Source organism: Engystomops pustulosus, chromosome 10 (genome assembly GCF_040894005.1).
Source record: "Engystomops pustulosus chromosome 10, aEngPut4.maternal, whole genome shotgun sequence".
Classification (NCBI taxonomy): Eukaryota; Metazoa; Chordata; class Amphibia; order Anura; family Leptodactylidae; genus Engystomops; species Engystomops pustulosus.
The window spans coordinates 8,174,153-8,198,543 of record NC_092420.1 but is presented as its reverse complement, the minus strand read 5'-3'; the positions used below and the strand labels follow the sequence as shown (position 1 = coordinate 8,198,543).

The window sequence follows — 24,391 nt, the reverse complement described above, 5'->3', positions numbered from 1 at the left end:
ACACTACTGTGTGCACTCTACCAAGACATTTACACTACTGTATGCACTCTACCAGGACATTTACACTACTGTGTGCACTCTACCAAGACATTTACACTACTGTGTGCACTCTACCAAGACATTTACACTACTGTGTGCACTCTACCAGGACATTTACACTACTGTGTGCACTCTACCAGGACATTTACACTACTGTGCGCACTCTACCAAGACATTTACACTACTGTGCGCACTTTACCAGGACATTTACACTACTGTGCGCACTCTACCAGGACATTTACACTACTATGTGCACTCTACCAAGACATTCACACTACTGTGTGCACTCTTACAAGACATTTACACTACTGTGTGCACTCTACCAAGACATTTACACTACTGTGTGCACTCTACCAAGACATTTACACTACTGTATGCACTCTACCAAGACATTTACACTACTGTGTGCACTCTACCAAGACATTTACACTACTGTGTGCACTTCACCAAGACATTTACACTACTGTGTGCACTCTACCAAGACATTTACACTACTGTGTGCACTCTACCAAGACATTTACACTACTGTGCGCACTCTACCAAGACATTTACACTACTGTGCGCACTCTACCAAGACATTTACACTACTGTGTGCACTCTACCAAGACATTTACACTACTGTGTGCACTCTACCAAGACATTTACACTACTGTGCGCACTCTACCAAGACATTTACACTACTGTGTGCACTCTTACAAGACATTTACACTACTGTGTGCACTCTTACAAGACATTTACACTACTGTGCCATTGACCAGCATGTTACATTACTGTGTGCACTCTACGGAGGCAATTACACTACTGTGCACTCTTCAGCAGGACATTACTCCATCGACATAGACATTTACACTATTGAGTGCATTCTGCCAGGACATTTCTAATACTGTGTTCTCTCTACCAGGACGTTACTCTAACATCTGCTATGAACCAAGACATTTAGACTACTGTGTGGACTAAACCGCGGCATTTGTAATATTATGCACACAGTGTACCAGATATTACTCTACTGTGTGCACTCTAACAGAACATTACTCTACTGTGTGCAATTAACCACATAATTTATACCTGTTCAAAAGAATCAGGTCTCTATTTACAGAAAGCAAGCAGAGATGTTGAAAAGTGCTGGGGAGCTCACACACAAGTTGTGCTAGATAGCTGTAGAACTTTTCCTGGTACCAGTATGAATCTTTCTTGAAGTTCTGATGAGCAGAAGTTGCAGTTTTGGCCTGCGGAGCAGACGATTCCTATTTCCACCACTTACTGGTTTATTTCCACATTTTCCAGGCTCCAATTAGCCAGTTGTGTCCTAAAGACGAGGTGCCGCAGAGAATAACAAATATAGCTCCTCGCCCGAGGCAATCCTGAGACTGGAGCAGCACATGTCAGGTCCGGGAAACCAGTCAGTGCAAAGAGAGTGACAGCTCCTGGTGCTGGGGACGCGGCTCCTGCGCGGATCAGGGAGACTCCAGACAGTGACACCGCTGTGTGCGCAGCCACAATACACAGCCGGTAATTGGCACCACCAAGACTTTTATGTATCCGAAGCTACAACTGCCAGGTATGAGAGCTGCAAAACACTGGGAAACATCTAGAATAATCCAAGGAAGATAAATCTAGTGTAAATCTAATCACTAATCCAAAGGTAAAAATATTAACCTTCTAAAAAACTAAAATCCGGGCAGAGAGACGACAAATGACTCTAAGTCTTGTAATTATGTATCTAATTTCTGTTTGTCTAATGATCTTTCTCTATCTGTATATCTATCTCATATCAGTCTATATCTCATATCTATCTATATATAGATATCATGTATCTCCAATCTTTCATCTATCAATGATGTTGGGGAGAAGGGTTGAGGGATGGGAGACATGTGGTGCAGGGGATAATCGTAGTCCATGGTATCACATATGTCTCACTCCCTGGTATATCACACGTCTCCCAGCCTATGGCGGGCAGTGACATATTGTGCGGCCTCTTCCCCCGCAGGACGGATCTTCTCTCCCTCCTCCATAGAGCTGAAGTCCATGAGGAGATCTGAGAGTCTCCTGAGGCGAGTGTCCCTCACTGCTGAGTATCTGGAGCAGTGTAGCAGGAAGTGGACCTCACCCACAGTGGCCTCCTTGCACTGTTGGCACAGTCTGCTCTCCCTGGGCACCTATGTCTGTCTGTGTCACCCGGACTCCTTGGCATGTTGTGGGTGCTCAGTCTGTAGCGCCTCAGGATCTTGGGTCCGTAAGTTTCTCCAGGTACAGGGCCAGTCTGTAGTCCCTCTGTAGACCCTGGTAGATGGTCAGCTTCTGGGATGACTCTATGGTGGTCCTCCAGTCCTCCTTGGCCTTGATTATTGTCGCCATGATTTCAGGCCTGGCTGTGTCTGGGTTAACCCCATCCAAGATTATACCTGGGATATAAAGTAGATTAAGCCAGTATATACCCTTCTAACGTGGCGCCCGTGTATAGGCTGACCCAGGCCACAATACACCCTGGGGGGCTCCCGATGAAGGTGGGAGGGATGAGAATCGTTCACTCCTTTCCATTTCCACCCCACCAGAAAGTTCCCCTGGTCGTGTGAACGAGATATTTAAAGCTTATTTACATAAAAGCAATGTGAATTCAATGTTAGGTTGTGTTCACACATTGCGTTACCATCGCAATGATTTAAACCATGTTTATGTAAAAGTAACGTGAACACGATGTTTATACCGCAATTACGTAAGCGCTATGTGAATGCAATATTGACCTGAGCGCGGACTGAGCGCAGGATTTAACTTTCAAATTTGTGTCGCAAGACAATGCACTTACATGCACCAGGAAGAAGGAACTCTGGGGACCTGAGCGGGGAAGCGACACATGCAGGATATCGGGGGCAGGATATTAGTGACTCCCCGCACCGCACATTATACACGGACAATGCACTTACATGCACCAGGAAGAAGAAGGTGAACTCCTGGGACCTGAGCGGGGAAGCGACACATGCAGGATATCGGGCGCACGATCTTAGTGACTCCCCGCACCGCACATTATACACGGACAATGCACTTACATGCACCAGGAAGAAGAAGGTGAACTCCGGGGACCTGAGCGGGGAAGTGACACATGCAGGATATCGGGTGCACGGTCTTAGTGACTCCCCGCACAGCGCATTATACACGGACAATGCACTTACATGCACCAGGAAGAAGAAGGTGAACTCTGGGGACCTGAGCAGTGAAGCGACACATGCAGGATATCGGGGGCAGGATCTTAGTGACTCCCCGCACAGCGCATTATACACGGACAATGCACTTACATGCACCAGGAAGAAGAAGGTGAACTCCGGGGACCTGAGCGGGGAAGCCACACATGCAGGATATTGGGCGCAGGATCTTAGTGACTCCCCACACAGCGCATTATACACGGACAATGCACTCACATGCACTGGGAAGAAGAAGGTGAACTCCAGGGACCTGAGCGGAGAAGTGACACATGCAGGATATCGGGTGCAGGATCTTAGTGACTCCCCGCACGGCGCATTATACACGGACAATGCACTTATATGCACCAGGAAGAAGAAGGTGAACTCCGGGGACCTGAGCGGGGAAGCGACACATGCAGGATATCGGGCGCACGATCTTAGTGACTCCCCGCACAGCGCATTATACACAGACAATGCACTTACATGCACCAGGAAGAAGAAGGTGAACTCCAGGGACCTGAGCGGGGAAGCGACACATGCAGGATATAGGTCGCAGGATCTTAGTGACTCCCCGCACAGCGCATTATACACGGACAATGCACTTACATGCACCAGGAAGAAGGTGAACTCCTGGGACCTGAGCGGGGAAGCGACACATGCAGGATATCGGGCGCACGATCTTAGTGACTCCCCGCACAGCGCATTATACACGGACAATGTACTCACATGCACTGGGAAGAAGAAGGTGAACTCCAGGGACCTGAGCGGAGAAGTGACACATGCAGGATATCAGGCGCAGGATCTTAGTGACTCCCCGCACGGCGCATTATACACGGACAATGCACTTATATGCACCAGGAAGAAGAAGGTGAACTCCTGGGACCTGAGCGGGGAAGCGACACATGCAGGATATCGGGCGCACGATCTTAGTGACTCCCCGCACAGCGCATTATACACAGACAATGCACTTACATGCACCAGGAAGAAGAAGGTGAACTCCAGGGACCTGAGCGGGGAAGCGACACATGCAGGATATAGGTCGCAGGATCTTAGTGACTCCCCGCACAGCGCATTATACACGGACAATGCACTTACATGCACCAGGAAGAAGGTGAACTCCTGGGACCTGAGCGGGGAAGCGACACATGCAGGATATCGGGCGCACGATCTTAGTGACTCCCCGCACAGCGCATTATACACGGACAATGCACTTACATGCACCTGGAAGAAGGTGAACTCCTGGGACCTGAGCGGGGAAGTGACACATGCAGGATATCTGGCGCAGGATCTTAGTGACTCCCCGCACAGCGCATTATACACGGACAATGCACTTACATGCACCTGGAAGAAGGTGAACTCCTGGGACCTGAGCGGGGAAGCGACACATGCAGGATATCGGGTGCAGGATCTTAGTGAATCGCAGCACACCGCATTGTACACCGACAATGCACTTACATGCACCAGGAAGAAGAAGGTGAACTCTGGGGACCTGAGCAGGGAAGCGACACATGCAGGATATCGGGTACACAATCTTAGTGAATCGCAGCACAGTGCATTCTTGTTGGACAATGCACTTTCATGAACTCCAAGGAAGTAAATGTGCCCCATTATAAAATGTAATTGGAGAAATGTCTTTATATGGCGGATAAATTTCATGTGAATGTGGAGATAAGAAAGGGGTGGCGTTCTCAGATGCAGTTTTTGATGTCCAAACCAGGAGTGGAGTAAAAATAAGAGGAGGAGCAGCATCTCCATGATATGTTCTCGTCCATTAGGATCCACATGTGAGTACAAAACTGTATCAGAAAACCTGATACAGTGCAAATGAAGCCCAACAGTGATCTTATGTGTGGGGAGTCAGTTCAGTTTCTCACTTTAAAGGGATATTCCTCCCATGAAGATAACAAAGTAACACATTCTCTAATTCACAGCAATTAACAAAAATACAGCATTTCACAGATATAATTCCAACCTGTCTCTATCAGTCCTGGTGTTTACATTTTTGGTTGTCCCAGGATCTGACTGTGAATCTTCTGACTATGCTCGGATTGCACACTGCAGTGCTCTCTGCCTCCTGCCTGTTCCCCCTGCATTACAAGACCAGCTCAGACACAGGCACTTTTTGTCGGCAAGCAGCAGTGTGCAGAGACTTATTCTATAAGCTGCAGGAAAAATAAGGTCTTTATCCTGGAGGTAGGCATATAGTATAAGTTATAGCTGAGATAGCAGAGTAAAAGTGTTTCATTGTGTCTTATATCCATCTCATGACACTGATCTGTCTCATGTCTCTTTCAGATTTGTCAGATACTAGTGAATGTTCGGAAGGTAAATAAAAAAGTATATATAACCCTGAACCCTGATAATCTAAGTACATTGTCAGCACACGGCATCCTACAGCACAGAGGAATCATGAAGTGTCTGCTCAGAGAGTCCCCACTCACGCTCACACTATTACATTGACCATCACTGAGTTACAGGAGATAAAACTGCAATAAAACTGAGTAAAATTGGAAAGTAAGAGGGTAAAAATTATCTTTATTGTATAAACATCACTAGGGGACTGAAATTTGAGAAATTTGAGAACTTTCTTTTGTGGGCAAACCCTTTTTGACTTATCAGAGCTTGTACATCAATCTATATCTTGTATCTATCTATCTGTGGACCTACCTAAAATCTATTGATCTATCTTCTATCTATCTATATAGATCCCATCTTCTTCCGCCATGGTGTTCCGTAAATTTCTACAACCAGTCTTCCTTAGTGGAATTCCTACAATCCATACATTCCGCTCATCCCACTGCCACATCCGCCTCAGAACCTCCATCCCAGATTCCCACCTAATCCATGCCGGAATAAAGGAATTTCGCAGTTACCCCCTCGCTCCCTCCGCCAGTCCAGGCGCTGCCATGCGTCTCATCCTACATCTCAGGCCGTATTATCTTCTGCGGGGTGACACCATATATCTGAATCCGCCATTCCTTCACTCTCCTATTATCGGAGCTCCATAAAACCGCTAAATAAAGATCACGGAGTGAAGAGAGCGGGAACATCCAACAATAAAACACAACGTTACAATGATAAACTCACTCCGCCTTATCTCTCCGCGCTCCATCCCCGCACTCCGAGCGCTTGTCAGCCCGAGAATTATTGCCTTTTATTTATTTATTTGCTCCGAGTACAGGAATATTGTGTCCACTCGGGACTATAAGCAGGTTATCATGGAAATGGAAATGCTGCGCGGAAGGATAAGAGGAGATAGAACAACGGATTGAGGGGGAAAAAAACCCTGCTGTGCGCCTCAGATATTAAAAACCTGTCCTGCCTGGTTATCACCTGCAGATAAAGTTGTATAGTCTTTAATTTGATGAATTGCCATCTCCTGGTAATCCTCCGAGCCCCGGAAGAATCCCGGATCTGCACTGCAGAATACAGGGAGGGAGGGGATGGTAGGATACAGGATGACACTATAGGGCGATTATCGATATTCATGTCACTGATAACATAAATGTAGGGAAGAAAATGTAAACACAAATGTGGACTGGTTACATTGTATCTTGCGGTGATTGTGGCCCCTCCCTCTTCCTAGGGGTGGAGCCAGTTCTCGTAATCATGTGATAACATATCCAGGAATCAGTTATAGAAGATGATTGTGGATGTAGTACAGCGACTACTACAGAAGAGACGTCTTGTATGGTGTCCCCTGCTACTTATTACATTACACCTGTGTGTGACATTATACTGTATGTCCTATGGCTGATGTCACAGTGTACAGAATTCAAAGTTGGGATGGCACTGGGACGACATCACTTCATGTAATATCCCTGTACTGTGACATCACTGTGTGTATTCTCCCTGTACTGTGACATCACTGTGTGTATTCTCCCTGTACTGTGACATCACTGTGTGTATTATCCCTGTACTGTGACATCACTGTGTGTATTATCCCTGTACTGTGACATCACTGTGTGTATTATCCCTGTACTGTGACATCACTGTGTGTATTATCCCTGTACCGTGACATCACTGTGTGTATTATCCCCTGTACCGTGACATCACTGTGTGTATTATCCCTGTACCGTGACATCACTGTGTGTATTATCCCTGTACTGTGACATCACTGTGTGTATTATCCCTGTACTGTGACATCACTGTGTGTATTATCCCTGTACTGTGACATCACTGTGTGTATTCTCCCTGTACTGTGACATCACTGTGTGTATTCTCCCTGTACTGTGACATCACTGTGTGTATTATCCCTGTACCGTGACATCACTGTGTGTATTATCCCCTGTACCGTGACATCACTGTGTGTATTATCCCTGTACCGTGACATCACTGTGTGTATTATCCCTGTACTGTGACATCGCTGTGTGTATTATCCCTGTACCGTGACATCACTGTGTGTATTATCCCCTGTACTGTGACATCACTGTGTGTATTATCCCTGTACTGTGACATCACTGTGTGTATTATCCCTGTACTGTGACATCACTGTGTGTAATATCCCTGTACTGTGACATCACTGTGTGTATTCTCCCTGTACTGTGACATCACTGTGTGTATTCTCCCTGTACTGTGACATCACTGTGTGTATTATCCCTGTACTGTGACATCACTGTGTGTATTATCCCTGTACTGTGACATCACTGTGTGTATTATCCCTGTACTGTGACATCACTGTGTGTATTATCCCTGTACCGTGACATCACTGTGTGTATTATCCCCTGTACCGTGACATCACTGTGTGTATTATCCCTGTACTGTGACATCACTGTGTGTATTATCCCTGTACTGTGACATCGCTGTGTGTATTATCCCTGTACCGTGACATCACTGTGTGTATTATCCCCTGTACTGTGACATCACTGTGTGTATTATCCCTGTACTGTGACATCACTGTGTGTATTCTCCCTGTACTGTGACATCACTGTGTGTATTATCCCTGTACTGTGACATCACTGTGTGTATTATCCCCGGTACTGTGACATCACTGTGTGTATTATCCCTGTACTGTGACTTAACTGTGTGTATTATCCCTGTACTGTGACATCACTGTGTGTATTATCCCTGTACTGTGACATCACTGTGTGTATTATCCCTGTACTGTGACATCACTGTGTGTATTATCCCTGTACTGTGACATCACTGTGTGTATTATCCCTGTACTGTGACATCACTGTGTGTATTCTCCCTGTACTGTGACATCACTGTGTGTATTCTCCCTGTACTGTGACATCACTGTGTGTATTATCCCTGTACTGTGACATCACTGTGTGTATTATCCCCGGTACTGTGACATCACTGTGTGTATTATCCCTGTACTGTGACTTAACTGTGTGTATTATCCCTGTACTGTGACATCACTGTGTGTATTATCCCTGTACTGTGACATCACTGTGTGTATTATCCCTGTACTGTGACATCACTGTGTGTATTATCCCTGTACTGTGACATCACTGTGTGTATTATCCCTGTACTGTGACATCACTGTGTGTATTATCCCTGTACTGTGACATCGCTGTGTGTATTATCCCTGTACTGTGACATCACTGTGTGTATTATCCCTGTACTGTGACATCACTGTGTGTATTATCCCTGTACTGTGACATCACTGTGTGTATTATCCCTGTACTGTGACATCACTGTGTGTATTATCCCTGTACTGTGACATCACTGTGTGTATTATCTCTGTACTGTGACATCACTGTGTGTATTATCCCGGTACTGTGACATCACTGTGTATTATCCCTGTACTGTGACATCACTGTGTGTATTACCCCTGTACTGTGACATCACTGTTTGTATTATCCCTGTACTGTGACATCGCTGTGTGTATTATCTCTGTACTGTGACATCTCTGTGTGTATTATCCCTGTACTGTGACATCACTGTGTGTATTATCCCTGTACTGTGACATCACTGTGTGTATTATCCCTGTACTGTGACATCACTGTGTGTATTATCCCTGTACTGTGACATCACTGTGTGTATTATCCCTGTACTGTGACATCACTGTGTGTATTATCCCTGTACTGTGACATCACTGTGTGTATTACCCCTGTACTGTGACATCACTGTGTGTATTATCCCTGTAGTTTTATGTAAAAGGTGAAACAAATGTACTAAAATAAACATTGAAGTTTTCTACCTTAAATAAAAAAACTAATAAATTTATTCTGCAATTCAGTTTGTTGTAAACAAAATGTTCCCATCCTCGGCAAACATTGGGGCACATTTACTTACCTGGTCCGTTCGCGATCCAGCGGCGCATTCTCTGCACTGGATTCGGGTCCGGCCGGGATTCATCAATGCAGTTCCTCCGCCGTCCACCAGGTGGCGCTGCTGCGCTGAAGTCCGCTGGAATGCCTCGAAATACACCGGCCTACCCAGGATGAAGGTGAGTGAAATTTTCGCGACACAATTTTTTTTTTAAATGCGGCGGTTTTTCCGAATACGTTGGGTTTTCGTTCGGCCACGCCCCCCGATTTCCGTCGCGCGCATGCCGGCGCCGATGCGCCAAATTCCGATCGCGTGCGCCAAAAACCCGGGGCAATTTAGGTACAATCGGCGCAAAACGGAAATATTCGGGTAACACGTCGGGAAAACGCGAATCGGGCCCTTAGTAAATGACCCCCATTATGTTTGACCTCACTGCACTTGTGTCCAGGCTCCTGAGCCTCAAATGTTTCCCAGTCTCCAAGGAAATATTAGAAACTGTAAACAAAGTGGAACAAATTATTTACTAATTTTTTAACATTACTATATTAAAATCTTTTTGAAAGAGCAGAAAATATCCTATAGGATGTTATCAAAAAAGATGTGAGCATGAAGTGAATACTGGAAATGGGAAATAATTGGAGAAACAGAGAATTAAAGAAGTGAGGAGATTATCACTGATTTTCCAAGCTAAAAACTAGATAGGCTTTATTGGACATTTGTAATACTATCTACTATAATACTGCCCCCTATGTACAGGAATATAACTACTATAATACTGCCCCCTATGTACAAGACTATAACTATTTTAATACTGCTCCCTATGTACAAGAATATAACTACTATAATACTGCCCCCTATGTACAAGAATATAACTACTATAATACTGCCCCCTATGTACAAGAATATAACTACTATAATACTGCCCCCTATGTACAGGAATATAACTACTATAATACTGCCCCCTATGTACAGGAATATAACTACTATAATACTGCCCCCTATGTACAAGAATATAACTACTATAATACTGCCTCCTATGTACAGGAATATAACTACTATAATACTGCCCCCTATGTACAGGAATATAACTACTATAATACTGCCCCCTATGTACAAGAATATAACTACTATAATACTGCCCCCTATGTACAAGAATATAACTACTATAATACTGCCCCCTATGTACAAGAATATATCTACTATAATACTGCCCCCTATGTACAGGAATATAACTACTATAATACTGCCCTCTATGTACAAGAATATAACTACTATAATACTGCCCCCTATGTACAGGAATATAACTACTATAATACTGTCCCCTATGTACAAGAATATAACTACTATAATACTGCCCCCTATGTACAGGAATATAACTACTATAATACTGTCCCCTATGTACAAGAATATAACTACTATAATACTGCCCCCTATGTACAGGAATATAACTACTATAATACTGCCCCCTATGTACAGGAATATAACTACTATAATACTGCCCCCTATGTACAAGAATATAACTACTATAATACTGCCCCCTATGTACAAGAATATAACTACTATAATACTGCCCCCTATGTACAGGAATATAACTACTATAATACTGCCCCCTATGTACAAGAATATAACTACTATAATACTGCCCCCTATGTACAAGAATATAACTACTATAATACTGCCCCCTATGTACAGGAATATAACTACTATAATACTGCCCCCTATGTACAAGAATATAACTACTATAATACTGCCCCCTATGTACAGGAATATAACTACTATAATACTGCCCCCTATGTACAGGAATATAACTACTATAATACTGCCCCCTATGTACAAGAATATAACTACTATAATACTGCTCCCTATGTACAAGAATATAACTACTATAATACTGCCCCCTATGTACAGGAATATAACTACTATAATACTGCCCCCTATGTACAGGAATATAACTACTATAATACTGCCCCCTATGTACAAGAATATAACTACTATAATACTGCTCCCTATGTACAAGAATATAACTACTATAATACTGCCCCCTATGTACAGGAATATAACTACTATAATACTGCCCCCTATGTACAGGAATATAACTACTATAATACTGCCCCCTATGTACAGGAATATAACTACTATAATGCAGCTTTGCTTTGTATATTTGCTTTCGTGTGTATTTTATATAGTAATCAACATTACATAAACATGTGTACACAATAAATCTGGGTGCTCCATGTTGTTCTCTCTTGTCTTCTGGGTCGGCGGAGTCATCCCTGGTACTATAGCACCACCTGTGGCCACCCCCCGCTGCAGGTGACCTAGATTCGGATGACAATGGCGCAGTGTTGTGTTCCCATCAGTTTGCAGATCTCTATCTTGGTAGCAGTCTCAGGTTTTCTGTGTAGATGGAGATGTGATGCCGCCATTGTGCGTCTTCTGTCTCTATCTGATTGGAACGCGCCCACCATCACATACCCCCCTCCTCTTCTCAGGGATCCTGTTTCCAAATTATAAAGATGTCTTTTATCCGATTCCACCGTTTCTTTACCAGGGGGGTCCATATCTGTGTTACAGTAAGAGGAGCGGGAGAATCTTTGTGGGTGTTGATGGGTAGGACAGGAATGTGGAGCTGTGAGATCTCAACTCACAAGGAGATTCCCCAACAATGGTTTACAGTTATCAGAACCAGAGCAGTGTGTACTATGTGCAGGGTCCTGTGTACTATGTGCAGGGTCCTGTGTACTATGTGCAGTGTCTTGTGTACTATGTGCAGTGTCCTGTGTACTATGTGCAGTGTGTGTACTATGTGCAGGATCCTGTGTACTATGTGCAGTGTCCTGTGTACTATGTGCAGTGTGTACTATGTGCAGTGTCCTGTGTACTATGTGCAGTATGTACTATGTGCAGTGTCTTGTGTACTATGCTCAGTGTCCTGTGTACTATGTGCAGTGTGTACTATGTGCAGTGTCCTGTGTACTATGTGCAGGGTGTGTACTATGTGGAGGGGGTGTACTATGTGCAGGGTGTGTACTATGTGGAGGGGGTGTACTATGTGCAGTGTGTACTATGTGGAGGGTGTGTACTATGTGCAGGGTGTACTATGTGTAGTGTGTACTACTGTATGTGCAGTGTCCTGTGTACTATGTGCAGTGTCCTGTGTACTATGTGCAGTGTCCTGTGTACTATGTGCAGGGTCCTGTGTACTATGCACAGTGTCCTGTGTACTATGTGCAGTGTCCTGTGTACTATGTGCAGGGTCCTGTGTACTATGCGCAGTGTCCTGTGTACTATGTGCAGTGTCTTGTGTACTATGCGCAGGGTCCTGTGTACTATGCGCATTGTCCTGTGTACTATATGCAGGGTCCTGTGTACTATGTGCAGTGTGTACTATGTGCAGTGTCCTGTGTACTATGTGCAGGGTGTACTATGTGCAGGGTGTGTACTATGTGGAGGGGGTGTACTATGTGCAGGGTGTGTACTATGTGGAGGGGGTGTACTATGTGCAGTGTGTACTATGTGGAGGGTGTGTACTATGTGCAGGGTGTACTATGTGCAGGGTGTACTATGTGTAGTGTGTACTACTGTATGTGCAGTGTCCTGTGTACTATGTGCAGTGTCCTGTGTACTATGTGCAGTGTCCTGTGTACTATGCACAGGGTCCTGTGTACTATGCACAGTGTCCTGTGTACTATGCGCAGTGTCCTGTGTACTATGCGCAGTGTCCTGTGTACTATGTGCAGGGTCCTGTGTACTATGTGCAGTGTCCTGTGTACTATGTGCAGGGTCCTCTGTACTATGTGCAGTGTCCTCTGTACTATGTGCAGTGTCCTGTGTACTATGTGCAGTGTCCTGTGTACTATGTGCAATGTCCTGTGTACTATGTGCAGGGTCCTGTGTACTATGTGCAGGGTCCTGTGTACTATGCGCAGTGTCCTGTGTACTATGTGCAGTGTCCTGTGTACTATGCGCAGTGTCCTGTGTACTATGTGCAGTGTCCTGTGTACTATGTGCAGTGTCCTGTGTACTATACGCAGGGTCCTGTGTACTATGTGCAGTGCCCTGTGTACTATGCGCAGTGTCCTGTGTACTATGTGCAGTGTCCTGTGGAGTGTGCAGGGGGCACCAGATTCAGGAATTATGGTGCCGGGTCTCCATTATTCTAGCCCCCCCCCCCACCTGCACTGCTAGGGAAGTGGCACCATATTTTTGTTCATGCTGCAAAATTTTGGCACACATAAGTAATAAAAGTGGCGCACGTCAGTAATAAAAGTGGCGCACGTCAGTATTAAAAGTGGCGCACGTCACTAATAAAAGTGGAGAACACTCCCACCAAGCAGTGACAGCAAAACTGGCGCAGACATTTTATAAATACAGGTACAAGCCGTTCCTTTTCAGTGCAAACACATTACTAAATGTTGCCCAATGTATCAAAAAAGTAAAAAAATACAACTCATAAAAAGTTACATTATTTTTTAAAGGACATAGCAGAACATGTTTTATCCCCCCCCCCCAGTGACCCTTTGATCAGACAAAAGGAGGCCCCTTTAAAGGGAACCTGTCACCACATTTTTCACAAATACAGGAAGTGGCAGGTCCTTATAGAGCTCTATTACTATCTTATTAGCTAAAAATTGTTACTCCCCCCATTAAATCTGAGTTATAAATTTGCCTGGTATCTAGGGATCTTTAGAGTCGGGGCTGTGGCCCAATGTCATGTGACCAGGGTGACATCATCACAGGCTTGACCCTCTTAACTCTACCCCATGCACATATCTGACCACACTAAAAATCACAGCAGCCTGAATGGACTTCTGCTCCTCTCCATGCTGCTGCTGCTGTGATTTCATGTGATATGTGCTTGGTGTACAGTTTGCTATTGTTAGGAGGCTAAAGGACCTGCGCTGATGTCACCCTGGTCACATGACATTACTGCTGCATGCAGAGAAAGCATTAGGGAGGAGACTCTTGGATTCAGCCTGGGGAGGCCACGCCCACTTTTACTCGCTATAGACATCCTTGGTAAAATTATATCTATATAAATTAGTTTAATTTATGGGAATCTGAGGGAAGCAATTTTTAGCAAAAAGAAGAAGGTCAGTTAGTTACTGGGGCTCTATGGGAACCTGCCACTAGCTGTGTTTGTGAAAAATGTGCTGACAGGTTCCCTTTAAGTCACAGGGAACCCTGATAACCCATTATCCAGTACATAAGTATCTCCCACTAGAGCGTTGGTAAGTAGAAGTGATAAGCGTCTGAGTCCTGAGTGCCCCCACTGATCACATGGATCCTAGGTCCATCATTACAGCATGTACTGTACATTGAATCTGTGATGGGATCCCCTAGCAGCTTTCAGAGGGGAAGGAAAGCCGATTCTATCCAGAGCCCACCAACAGCAGCTGCCAGAGGGGGAAGAGACCCATTCTGCCTAGAGCCTACCCACGACAGCTACCAGAGGATGTAGAAGACTGGTTCTGTCTAAAGCCCACCCCACTAGCTGCCAGAGGGAAAAGGAGACCAATTCTGTTTAGCACCTATCTCACTAGCTGCCAGAGGAATCTGGAGACAAATTCTAACACACAGTAAGCATCTCCCAGGGGGCAAGAAGTTTCACCTTGGGGCCCATAAGCCTCTATGGCCTGGGTGTGATTACAGTGTCTTCACCCTCTGTAGTTGTGGTGCTGGCTAGGACAAACCCAATTCACCAATTCAGCCATCACTGTGGGTCAGAGGGGCAGCGCTATTTGTACCACCCCTGTAGGTGCTCCTGTTGTTCCACAGTCTTTATACCTTCAGTAAACAGGCAGAAGACAGAGGAGCGGGAGATAGCAGGTGGCAGGATAAAATTGCTCAATCCCATGTGATGCGCGTCCCTAATAACATTGTAACGGCTCGACGCGCACCCTATAATTATTCCCAAATATGACATGCGGCACACAACACGTACAATTATGAAGGAGCGAGATGTGAGCACATAATTGTCTTAAGTGTGTGACAAACCTTTAATTTCGGAGTCATCCCTCCGTTATTCCCCCCCGTGTCTGATGCCTGTGACGGGACACCTTGCATATTATATTTTAATTGGTGCCTTTTTTCTGAATCCATTTGACTGGTGATGGGGCCCCCCACCGAGGATGCGGGGCAAAGAACACGGCTCGTAAATTAGTGTTTATGTGTCGGGTGGGAATAACGCCAGTCATAAATACATCTCTGCTGCATCATACACCAAACAGTCAAAAAATACTATGAAAATCACACAACGTATTAGATCACCGGCGATCATCTGTAAACCAACAGGAATGATGCAACGCCGCCACTGGTGAACTGCGGTATTACAATGGAAAGACCTCCACCCATGGGATTCGGTCTCTGCCTAGTGGAGCCAATGGGAATGTCTCTTTGCCATTTTTGCCAGGAGAGGAACAGATAATCTGGAGTATCTAGTGGTATTGCTGAGGAGATCCCTTCTGGAGGGGCAGGATGGCGAGTTGTAATGTGATCTGCCACACAAGGAAAGGCTGATTTACCAAAACCCACAAAAGCAGCTGCCAGATGGGGAAGAAGACTTATTCCGCTACACTCCCAGGAGCTGTCAAAGGGGGAAATGATTGTGTCCCGGTCCCACACAGCAGCTAAAAAATGTAGTAGAGACTCGTTCTGGGATGAGGATGAAAATAGTCAACCCTCATCAGCTTCCAGAGGACAAAGTAGAATAATTCCGTTCAGATTTTACACTTAAAAGCTGCCAGAGGAGTAAGGAGGGTGATTTTGTCCAGAACTATCCCCAAAGGGGCTAAATACTTATTCTGCCCAGGGTAAACTCCTGGCATCTAGCAGAGAGGGAGGCAGACCGATTCTAGCAAGAGTTAAGCCCAAGTAGATCCAATAGGTGTAAGGAGAGTGATTCTGGTTAGAGTCCCTACTCAGCCGCTGCGAGAAGGGGAAGGAGACACATTGGGGCACATTTACTTACCTGGTCCTGTCGCGATCCCGCGGTGCGTTGTCCGAAAAGGATTCGGGTCCGGCGCATTTCACTAAGATCGTGCGTCCGAGTTCCTGCAGGTGTTGCTTCTGCGCCGAGGTCAGCCGGAGTTCACCTTCTTCTTCCCGGTGCATGTGAGTGCGTGATCTTGCGTCACATTTCGTTTTTTAAATTCAGCGTTTTTTCCGAATCTGTTGGGTTGTCCGACGACCACGTGCAAGCCACAATCCGATCGCGGGCGGCAAAAACCTGAGGCAATCCGGCACAAAACGGAAATATTCAGGAAAACCCAACGGAATCGCTGTCCATGGACCCTTAGTAAATGAGCCCCATTCTCTCCACACGTAGCAATCTCAAAGGGGACAAATGGTAGCAGAACCCCAATAATACAGCGTACCCATAATGCAAAGTTGCAAAGTGGCAGAGAATCGTAAACTTTGGATGTGACTGGAGCAATAGAACAGTCACTGTAGGAGAGGTAGATATATTGTGGAGTCTTACATAAGTTCCAGAGTTCCCCTTTAATACTGTCAATGTGACCCTTGATGAATTTTTTATTTTTATTTTTTTCAGAAACGATTTCATTTTTTTAATTATGTACAGAGGAGCTCATAAGACGCTCGCAGACAACATGTATCATCGAGAAAATATCCCGGCAAAGGCAAATAAATGTCAGCGGCGGGAAAAAAATATGGAAGCGACTATATCCATTAATTGTATGGAAAGAGAAGATCGGCCATAATGAGAGCCGAGCCTCCGGGTCAATGACTTAAGGGGAGAGATATTAAGTAACGGGATTATATTTCATGGCGTTGACCCCTTTAGGTCCTCACGCGGCGGCGCCCGGTATAACGGATGGATACAAAGCGCTTACACTTATGGCAGATTATTTTGACACATTGTAGCGTAATTGTTCACGGCGCTGACAACCCCAGTAATTACAGAGGATATTTATTATTTTACGAGCCTCTTATGCATATGTTAGCGTCATTTGCATATTACAAATGAATTGATATCTTTTGTTTGCATATTTGTGCCGTTGATTTAGCGTCCCGCTGAATGTACACAGACTGAGCGGCGGGATCCTCATCCGTCATAGGGAAAATGGGGGACGTGCCAGCGCAGCGCCAGGGTACAGGACTAAGGTGGTGCTATTGTTCCCTGGTATCATCAACTATGAGCACTATCTCAGACTTAATATATACCAGTGATGGCAAACCTTTTGGAGACCGAGTGCCCAAACTACAACAATGACCCGCTTATTTATCGCAAAGTGCCAACACAGAAATTTAATTTGTGATTTATACTCCCTTCCCTGTCACAGTTTTTATTGATACCAGCACTCTGAGGACACCAATAAAGCAGAAAATAGTCCCAGGTACAGCTGTCACTTTAAAATACCTCTGCACAGCAAGTCCTGGGCTGTCTGGGACTGCAGGGAGATACCTGGAGTCCTCTCTGGTGATGGCCTGAGTGCCCACAGAAAGGGCTCTGAGTGCCGCCTCTGGCACCAGTGCCATAGGTTAGCCATCACTGATATATACCATCTACCATTGGCTCTATACTACTGCTCTCCCTATGTGAGTGTCAGTCTTCACTGCAGCTCTGACATTCTCTTCATGAACCAGGAGGAGCAGACTGAACACCTTTATCGATCCCTTCCACAAAGAGACTGTTGTAGAACATAGGAAACATACAACAGTCTCTAAATACCATGTGACGTCTCATTTTCTCGGCTCATGTAGAATTTAATGGAATGGCCACAAAATGAACTTGTTTCATCTGAGAATTGATTTCATTTCCGTTGTTCTTAATTTATTGTTTTCTTAAGTATTTTGCATGAAAATGCATAAAATTTCTATAATATATTGTATCCGGAGTCTCGTATATTTCCGAAGCTTCCACCTAATATTCACTCTCGGCTTCTAATTTGCATTTATGATATTTCCAAATGTCAATTTTTCTTATTGAGCGGCTGATTTGCATTCATGTAATATCAAAAGATTTGAGGAAAAAAAACCCTCATTGTACACTTTAGCCTTAAAAGGGACTCAACCCTGTAATTATCATCACTGCTCATTAGAATGGTATTTCAGCTCCCTGCGCTCCGTTGTCTGCCCGTCCATTGTCCCCCAGACAGAATGACGGGTAAGTGCAGCGTGGGCACCATGTACCTAACGTATAGTCACACACAGATGGAGGTGAGGGGCTTCATCCATGTACTGAATATGTATTCATCTCTAGAGCTGCACTCACTATTCTGCTGCTGGTGCAGTCACTGTGTACATACATGACATTACTTATCCTGTACTGATCCTGAGTTACATCCTGTATTATACTCCAGAGCTGCACTCACTATTCTGCTGCTGGTGCAGTCACTGTGTGCATACATGACATTACTTATCCTGTACTGATCCTGAGTTACATCCTGTATTATAACCCAGAGCTGCACTCACTATTCTGCTGCTGGTGCAGTCACTGTGTACATACATGACATTACTTATCCTGTACTGATCCTGAGTTACATCCTACATTATACTCCAGAGCTGCACTCACTATTCTGCTGCTGGTGCAGTCACTGTGTACATACATGACATTACTTATCCTGTACTGATCCTGAGTTACATCCTGTATTATACTCCAGAGCTGCACTCACTATTCTGCTGCTGGTGCAGTCACTGTGTACATACATGACATTACTTATCCTGTACTGATCCCGAGTTACATCCTGTATTATACTCCAGAGCTGCACTCACTATTCTGCTGCTGGTGCAGTCACTGTGTACATACATGACATTACTTATCCTGTACTGATCCTGAGTTACATCCTACATTATACTCCAGAGCTGCACTCACTATTCTGCTGCTGGTGCAGTCACTGTGTGCATACATGACATTACTTATCCTGTACTGATCCTGAGTTACATCCTGTATTATAACCCAGAGCTGCACTCACTATTCTGCTGCTGGTGCAGTCACTGTGTACATACATGACATTACTTATCCTGTACTGATCCTGAGTTACATCCTACATTATACTCCAGAGCTGCACTCACTATTCTGCTGCTGGTGCAGTCACTGTGTACATACATGACATTACTTATCCTGTACTGATCCCGAGTTACATCCTGTATTATACTCCAGAGCTGCACTCACTATTCTGCTGCTGGTGCAGTCACTGTGTACATACATGACATTACTTATCCTGTACTGATCCTGAGTTACCTCCTGTATTATACTCCAGAGCTGCACTCACTATTCTGCTGCTGGTGCAGTCACTGTGTACATACATGACATTACTTATCCTGTACTGATCCTGAGTTACATCCTGTATTATACCCCAGAGCTGCACTCACTATTCTGCTGGTGCAGTCACTGTGTACATACATGACATTACTTATCCTGTACTGATCCTGAGTTACATCCTGTATTATACCCCAGAGCTGCACTCACTATTCTGCTGCTGGTGCAGTCACTGTGTACATACATGACATTACTTATCCTGTACTGATCCTGAGTTACATCCTGTATTATACTCCAGAGCTGCACTCACTATTCTGCTGCTGGTGCAGTCACTGTGTACATACATGACATTACTTATCCTGTACTGATCCTGAGTTACATCCTGTATTATACTCCAGAGCTGCACTCACTGTTCTCCTTGTGCAGAATATGACTGATATCAATCCTCATCTGAATGTGTAGAATATTTAATGACTTGATCATTTCGGATGTAATCCTGGCAGAGCTGGGTCGGGTGTGTGTGACACATGTGGGGTCATTATTGTACATTGGCGTTGGTGCTGGTACAGATCTGTCACCTCGCTGCCTGCAGTTTGCTGTGTGATGAAGGAAGTAATGTGTTTTTTAAGGTTTAATTACTGGAATCTGCCGCCCGTTAATTCACTTAATCTCGTCTCCGTGTCAGATAACTTCTAAAGCTGCAAAAATCATCACAATCCATTAAATGCAATTGTGTGTGCCAGGGCGGCTGCTGCTGCTGAGCTTGCACTGCGCCATGTAACTGAGCCGCCCCATTACTGCAGCCCGGGCGTAATGTGAGGCCGCCATCAGCCTGTGTCCTACTTACACATCACTCTGCACTTACCCCAAATACCACTCTGCTCCACTGTGACCCCAAATACCCCTCTGCTTCACTGTGATCCCAAATACCCCTCTGCTCCACTGTGATCCCAAATACCCCTCTGTTCCACTCTTACCCCAAATACCCCTCTGCCCAATTCTTACTCCAAATACCCCTATGCTCCACTGTGATACCAAATACCCCTATGCTCCACTGTGATACCAAATACCCCTCTGCTCCACTCTTACCCCAAATACCCCTCTGCTCCACTCTTACCCCAAAAACCCCTCTGCTCCACTGTGACCACAAATACCCCTCTGCTCCACTGTGACCCCCAAATACCACTCTGCTCCACTGTGATACCAAATACCCCTCTGCTCCACTGTGACCCCAAATACCCCTCTGCTCCACTGTGACCCCAAATACCCCTCTGCTCCACTCTTACCCCAAATACCCCTCTGCTCCATTGTGACCCCAAATACCCCTCTGCTCCACTGTGACCCCAAATACCCCTCTGCTCCACTGTGACCCCAAATACCCCTCTGCTCCACTCTTACCCCAAAAACCCCTCTGCTCCACTGTGATACCAAATACCCATCTGCTCCACTGTGACCACAAATACCCCTCTGCTCCACTGTGATACCAAATACCCCTCTGCTCCACTGTGACCCCAAATACCCCTCTGCTCCACTGTGACCCCAAATACCCCTCTGCTCCACTCTTACCCCAAATACCCCTCTGCTCCATTGTGACCCCAAATACCCCTCTGCTCCACTGTGACCCCAAATACCCCTCTGCTCCACTGTGACCCCAAATACCCCTCTGCTCCACTCTTACCCCAAATACCCCTCTGCTCCACTCTTACCCCAAATACCCCTCTGCTCCACTCTTACCCCAAATACCCCTCTGCTCCACTCTTACCCCAAATACCCCTCTGCTCCACTCTTACCCCAAATACCCCTCTGCTCCACTCTTACCCCAAAAACCCCTCTGCTCCACTGTGATACCAAATACCCATCTGCTCCACTGTGACCACAAATACCCCTCTGCTCCACTGTGATACCAAATACCCCTCTGCTCCACTGTGACCCCAAATACCCCTCTGCTCCACTCTAACCCCAAATACCCCTCTGCTCCACTGTGACCCCCAAATACCCCTCTGCTCCACTCTTACTCCAAATACCCCTCTGCTCCACTCTTACCCCAAATACCCTTTTGCTCCACTGTGATACCAAATACCCCTCTGCTCCACTGTGACACCAAATACCCCTCTGCTCCACTGTGACCCCAAATACCCCTCTGCTCCACTCTAACCCCAAATACCCCTCTGCTCCATTGTGACCCCAAATACCCCTCTGCTCCACTCTAACCCAAAATACCCCTCTGCTCCACTGTGACCCCAAATACCTCTCTTCTCCACTGCTACTCCAAATACCCCTCTGCTCCACTCTTACCCCAAATACCCCTCTGCTCCACTGTGACCCCCAAATACCCCTCTGCTCCACTATTACTCCAAATACCCCTCTGCTCCACTCTTACTCCAAATACCCCTCTGCTCCACTGTGACCCCAAATACCCCTCTGCTCCACTGTGACCCCCAAATACCCCTCTGCTCCACTGTGACCCCCAAATACCCCTCTGCTCCACTGTGACCTCCAAATACCCCTCTGCTCCACTCTTACTCCAAATACCCCTCTGCTCCACTATTACTCCAAATACCCCTCTGCTCCACTCTAACCCAAAATACCCCTCTGCTCCACTGTGACCTCAAATACTGCTCTGCCCCACTTTTACCCCAAATACCCCTCTTCTCCACTCTTACCACAAATACCCCTCTGCTCCCTATGACCCCCATTATGGGATGTTTCCCTGTCCCCCCTGCTACCCTCCCTATGACCCCCTCCCCATTATGGGATGTTCCATGTCCTCCCGCTGCCCCTCCCTATGACCCCGTCCCCATTATGGGATGTTTCCATGCCCTCCGCGCCCCCCCTCCCTATTATGGGATGTTCCATGTCCTCCCCGCTCCCCTCCCTATGACCCCGTCCCCATTATGGGATGTTTCCATGCCCTCCGCGCCCCCCCTCCCTATTATGGGATGTTCCATGTCCTCTGTGTTCCCCCTCCCTATGATCCCCTCCCCATTATGGGATGGTGCTCGGCCTCACACATAACATCACATTTCGCACCTTCCTGTGTACCAGCCTCTCCGGGGTCACTCAGACACTTGAGGTAAAGCGACTTCTTCAGATTCATTATTCCAGATGAAGATCTTCAAACAGAAACTTTGTAGCATCGATTCTCTGTCCAGGAACATCTCTGCTGCCGGCGGCGTGGGCTCCGCTGCTTTCGGTCGCCCCGACCTCTCAGGTTGCTGTGACCTTATCTGTGAATCTGTTTTTTCATATAATTCAGTCACAAAAGCTGCAAATGTAAGAAACGTGTGATAAAACCAGCATAACAATCTGACCAATCAGAATACAGATTATAAATGTACCACATCGCACCTTCTAGAACGTTACCATCCAATCAGATTGCAGTTTATAAAACTGGTTACACAGATCCATCAGCAGTCTATGAATGAGTATCAACCAATCAGATTAATGCTTACATATGTGCATGGATCAATGAGATGACAGTTCATACATGTGTATCAATCAATGAATCAACCAATCAGGTAACAGTTTACAAGTGTGAACCAACAAACCGGATTACAGTTTATTAATGTGTATCACGTATCAACCAATCAGATTAAAGTTGACATACATGTATTGACCAATGAGTTTATAGTTAAATCAACCAACAAATCAGATTACAGTTTATAAATTTGCAGTGACATCACCAACACCAGCAGGGATTCCCCTCTTACAAGTGTCTTTTAGGCCAGTGGTCTTCAAAGTCATTGGACTTAAAGGACATATTCCATCAGGATGAAGGACTGTAAACCCAGCACACTGACATACTTGTGTGCGCCCCCGCTGGCAGGATCCACTCTTCTTTAAGCTTCTTATGCCCTTGGCTTTAGAGTATGCAAATGAGCCTGAGGGGCTCCAGGCTCTATTAACACCTATTGCTCATTTGCATAATTTGTAATAAACCAGGGCATAAGAAGCTAAAATAAGAGCCTGGCAGTGGGGGCGCACACCAGTATGTCAGTGTGCTGGGTTTACGATCCTTCATCATGGTGGTAGATTTCCTTTAAAGTTAAATTGTCATGTTATTAGCTAAAAGTAGTATATGGTGGAGGGAGAGGTCTGTGATATGTGAGATCAAAGGGATCCTGAATAAAAACCTAGAAGAGAGAATAAGAGTCTTGCTGACTCCACCCACACTGGATGATTGACAGCGGAGTCCTGATGATCCCACCCACATAAGATATAGAACAATTCTGCAGACCCCTCCCATGCTTACACACTCCAATACAGGGATATATATTAATCTTACTCTAAATCAATAGATGTGCGTGCTGCAGTGTCGGACTGGCCCATCAGAGACTCAGAGGATCCTCCGGTGGGTCCACTACAGCTCCCTGGAGATCAAGTAGTAAACAACCCAATTAATCTACAAGGATCTATCTCGTAGAGGTTGAAGAATGGTGTGCCCCTAGAATAATTTTATCTGGTGGGCCCAAGTCCAGAACTGCCATGCTGGGATTTATAGTCCCCCAGAACCAGACACCCCACAGTATTTCACATAAGAACCTGGCAATATGTCACACTCCAAAAACATACTTTCTCAGTAAAAATTTTGATGAACAAATCCGCAATATCAAAAAGGCGCGTGGCGGCCATATTTAATGGCGCTGAAGAAAAAACTTTTATATTAATATTCCGTGCACAATAGGTATCCACTGCAGGATTCCGGAATAATGTACATGATCAAGCTAAATCGGCG

The 24,391-nt window shown here is 45.5% G+C and overlaps 1 long non-coding RNA gene across 1 annotated transcript in view; it reads right to left on the bottom strand.

Moving 5' to 3' along the window:
* Positions 1-24,391, bottom strand: part of LOC140104781 (uncharacterized) — a 70,328-nt gene that overhangs the window by 45,421 nt on the left and 516 nt on the right. The window contains exon 2 of the long non-coding RNA XR_011850409.1: positions 22,687-22,921. This is a non-coding gene — a long non-coding RNA (uncharacterized lncRNA). The remainder of the gene's footprint in view (positions 1-22,686; positions 22,922-24,391) is intronic.